General features: G+C 37.2%; 1 pseudogene across 1 annotated transcript; it reads right to left on the reverse strand.

Moving 5' to 3' along the window:
* Window positions 1-1,929: 1,929 nt before the first annotated feature.
* LOC147395806 (uncharacterized) lies at window positions 1,930-4,326 on the reverse strand (annotated as a pseudogene). The gene is made up of 4 exons (XR_015180744.1): window positions 4,171-4,326; window positions 3,926-4,005; window positions 3,692-3,767; window positions 1,930-3,524 (listed from the first exon to the last, which is right to left on the reverse strand). The product of XR_015180744.1 is annotated as an uncharacterized LOC147395806 (transcript).
* Between the last annotated feature and the right edge of the window lie 456 nt (window positions 4,327-4,782).

Below are 4,782 nucleotides of genomic sequence, written 5' to 3' on the forward strand. Positions count from 1 at the left end.
TATTGGTTTGCTTGTACATGCTCAAATCATCTTAATGGATTTTTCTATTAAGACCAACCCTTAAACTCTATTATCTGTCGCAAAAATCTTGAATCCTCATTTTCAGGTGATTGGATTCTCCTTGAATGAAATGTTCTCAAACTTGGCTCCAATTCCTATAGGGAGATAGGAGCTTCATGGATAGACCTTGGCTACAAGAATAAAGTTGTCTAAGGCATTTTTATCCATTACAGAGGTTAAATAGATTCTACTCAACCTCGAGCCCCATATCTACTTTTATAGTAAAGGGTTTTGTGGATTATGACATGTTAGAAGGGAATAGAGTTTCTAGACAAATTTAATGCTGAAGGCTCATCCTAATCAACATTTATCCCAATTATTGAAGTGGGCAACATGTATCCTCTCATAATGCATGTTAAAAGAACTTGATAATTTTGTTGAGGCACCCCTTTGGATTTTGGTAAAAATTAAAGTTATTCCCTGGATTTTCAAACTGATGACATACCCCTTTAATGGTGGTCTTGCGTAATGACTAATTTAAAATGATTGAAATGCCCTCAGATTCTATCTCTTGCCAAAAAAATAACCCTCAATATTTCCATCTAAACCCATTGTCTTCGACTCTAAGGCAATCTCATCTTTAACCGATGATCTTTACCCCCCTCTTGCAAAAACTATCGATGTTCTTGCTGTAAACCTGTCATCGTTAATCTCCCCCCAAACCCTATTTTGTTCTTAAGGTTTCGAAAGAGATTTAATCTTTGGGTTGAAGACGGGTTAATATTTTACCTTAGAAATTAAAGTGATTGTCAAAAATGGATTTTTTTTTGAGAAAAATGGAGTTCTTGGCAAGAAATTGAAGATGAGGGCATTTTGATTATTTTTTAATAGTCTCTGAAAAAAAATTGAACATTAAGAGTATATAACCAATTTGAAAATTCAGGGGGTATCTCTAATTTTTACCAAAATCTGGAGTGGTATCTCAAAATTACCCTATAAAACTTCTTAAAAAAAAAAGAAATTCACTTTTGACTAAAGACATGCTTCATCGACATTTCAAATGTAATTATAGAGTTGTAGCTGGCAATATTATTGAACCTCATGGGATGCCGATGTTGGGTATTCAGTGCTCCTCTCTGACCAGTTTCTTATCTGTATAAGAACCTTCTACCACTTTTATAGAACAAGTGGACTAAGAAAATAAGCCAAAATATGATATAGTACTCATGCAGGTACATGACCCACAACTCACATCACTGTCTCCATTAGATGTGTACGATTCCCAAATCACAACATCAGAAGCTTGATAGGGTTTATGATACCAAATCCAAAACCTATTAAAAACGATTGGACGGACGTCCACTAAGGTGGTGTCTAACCCATAATAAGATTTTTCAAAAATTAAGTGGTTAACTTGTCCTTTTCAACGCATTCTAAATAGTTTTCATTTTCATTGTTAGGCCCTCTATTTAAGGAGTGAGTTCTTTTTGACTAAGGGTCTAGTTGTTATTTGCATGATCAAAGGGACCCACAAACCAATCAATGTCTTTTACATACTTAACCAATGGCTGGGCCAAGCACACCAACCTGATTGGCCATCACAGAACCTAACATTAATTAATCACCAAGAGCACTCTTTGAAATAAAATGGATAAATGTGAAGAAAGAAACAAAGAACAATGGAGAATGAGAGAGAGATGGGTTGCTTCTGCCCATATGTTTTTCTTATTAGTTTCCAACAACTTATAAACATATTCACACCTCTCGTAAGAAGCTACAACTCTTCATCTCCACTTCTTGCAATCTTATAGAGCCATAAGAACTGATATTAATACCCATTCCAAAGTCCTTTAATAGCCTAAAATTCCCTATATAATTTGATTATTATTAAATAAAAACCTAACTTCCAACTTAGGAGAAGATGAAAAATTAACTAAAACAGACCCATTTCCATGTATAATCTGGCAAGACACTCCACCACCACCAAGACACACAACCAACAAACTAGAGCAAAATTAAAAGGCATAATTAAGCTTAATTTACATGACATTGCAACTATTGGTGTTCTCATCACTGAAGAAATGGGTGTAGTTGTCGGCCGGTGGCGGTGGCATTGCGCCTCCAGGGTAGTAGTTAACAGCTGCTGGTGGCCGAGCGTACATCATCGGATGGAACCGTTCATTCCCATTCGCACGTTGTTGATTCATCATCATCGCCAAGTATTGTTGTTGCTGTTGTTGTTGTTGCTGCTGCTGCTGCTGCTGCTTGCTGTTGCTGGTGATGATATGGGTTCCCAGCCATGATCTCAGGTCCTGCTCCTTGGAAGTACCCAAGACCACCAGCATTCATTGACGCCGCTGGTAACCCTTGGACAGCCGGAATATTACCCATCTGACCCATTGGAATACTACCCATCTGACCCACATTCCCACCATGACCGCCAATGCCGACACCAACACCGCCACCACCACGAGTGACATCAATTTCATGGAACCCTCCTTTGTGCATGTTATTCATTACTTGAACCCCCTCATTCTTCCCTCCTCCCTTCTTGCCCCCATTAGCACTATTGTTGTTTCCACCACCACCATTATTAGGAGCCTTATTATTTCCTCCTCCACCACCATTGTTTCCATTTTTAGCATCTTGGGGGGGCCCACCACCATTTTTGCCTCCATTTTTAGGAGCTCCACCACCTTGATTTTGATTCCCTCCATTGTTTCCTCCACCACCACCACCCTTCTTTCCCACATTGCCATTCTTAGCATCATTATTTCCACTCATGCCCTTCGCTACCACATCACCACCACCACCTTTCTTCCCATTACCACCACCATTCCCACCACCACCAACACCAGCCTTCATGGGGTTTCCATTCATGGGATTACCATTCATGAGTTGAGGATGATGCCCATTCATCATCATCATACCATTAGGCATCATTTGAGGAACATTGCCTTTACCCATAATAGTAGGGGGTTGTTTCATCTTGTTCAAAGGATGACGAGGATCATCAAATTCATCATCAAACACATCATCATCATAATCCTCATCATCATAGTCATCAAACTCGTCATCATCACTAAAATCATCATCATCATCAGGCAAGTTAAACTTGACTGATTTTTGGTCCTTGAAAGGGGGAAGCTTCAGATCTTTGAACCCTTTCATCTGTTGTAGTTCTTTCATCTGTTGTAGTTGTTGTTGAATCTGTTGTTGTTGCTGCTGTTGCTGCTGTTGTGGCTGTTTCTGCTGTTGTTGCTGACCACCACCCATTTGTTGGACTTTTCCACCCTTTTGTTGAGACTTGTTATCTTTACCTCCTTTGCCATTCAAATCCATGTTCTTGAATTGGTTGTTGATTTGATTTTGGTTGTTGTTGTTGTTGTTGGAAGCCTTTTGAGAGCCCCACAACTCTGCATGTTTTCCAGCTTTCACAAGCTTCTTGATAAGAGTTGATGGGTCTACATTACCTGAGACTGTCACCTTCCCTTGTTCTGCATCTATTTTGGTAGTATACACCCCTACACCAAAAAACCCACCAAAAAAAAAAAACAGAAATTATAAATAAAGATGAAAATTTTCCATTAACAAATAATAATAATAATAATAATAATAATAATAACAATAACCCATTAAAAGATGTTGTGGGCAAAAATTGCAAAATAGATTTTTAAAATGGAGGAAATACCATCAATTTTCTGCAATAGTTTCTTCACCTTCTGCTTACATCCATCACAATGTATGTTCACTTTGAGAACACAGGTCTACAAGAACAAGTAACCAAACAACAAGGCACAGAGTAAAGAAGGAGATAAAGTATACAACAATTTTTTTCTATTAAAAACTAGATAAAAAGGAAACCAAAGAACTTGAGTTGAGAACAAGTATAGCCCATACAACGAAAGAATAAATAAGATGGTACCTGGATCTTCAAAAACTCTTCTTTACTCATTTCTTCCCCTCAAACAAACAACAAGAAATGATGATAAAGAACTGAGAGATCTGAACAAACAAAACCAGCTGTGAAGCAGAGAAGATGAATTAATATAAAACCAAAATAAGGGTACTTGTTTGTTTTTCTTCTTGTTGGGTTCTCTCAACCCAAAAACTCAAAAGAAAAATGAGAGGAAACAAATGGGATTTTAGCAGAGAAGAAGAGTCACACACCTAGGTTCAGTTTTTAAGAGAAATAGAGATTCAGAAGAGGTGGGTGGACATTAAGTTTCTCTTTTAGCTTCCTCTGTTTCAGGGTTTGTGTCTTAAAAGAGAGAGTGAGAGAGAGAGAGGCTTCTCAAAGGCAAGAGTTCTACCTCTGATTCTGAACGTTTCCTCTCTCTTTTGCCCTTTTATTTATTGAGGGTTTTTTTACTTTCCAAATTTGAAAATATTTCACTTTTTAATTTCATTTATTTATTTATTTTTGTATAATTTCCTTATAAAGCCAGGTGTATTCAGCTTGGCTAAAACAACCGGCTTAGCTTGGTTTGAATGACCCAGTAAGAAAAAAAAACATTTTCCTTTAAATTAATGATAATCACAGGAGATTGAAAGAACTTGACAGATAAAACTTATCTAAAGAATTGTGAATAATGGTCTTAATAAAAATGTTTCCATATATTTAAATGTTTCCCCTAATGGCCTAAATTATTATGATTCCATTTTATTGGGCCCCTTAGTTGGCTAATTACTACTGCACCGAATAATTAACATGACCTCAGCCTCATTGTCATGGATAATTAAATTAAGCCACAATAAGGATATAAGGTCTTTGTTACTTAC

The sequence above is a fragment of the Akebia trifoliata genome, chromosome 8 (genome assembly GCF_017979445.1).
Source record: "Akebia trifoliata isolate Shusen 1 chromosome 8, ASM1797944v1, whole genome shotgun sequence".
Taxonomy (NCBI): Eukaryota; Viridiplantae; Streptophyta; class Magnoliopsida; order Ranunculales; family Lardizabalaceae; genus Akebia; species Akebia trifoliata.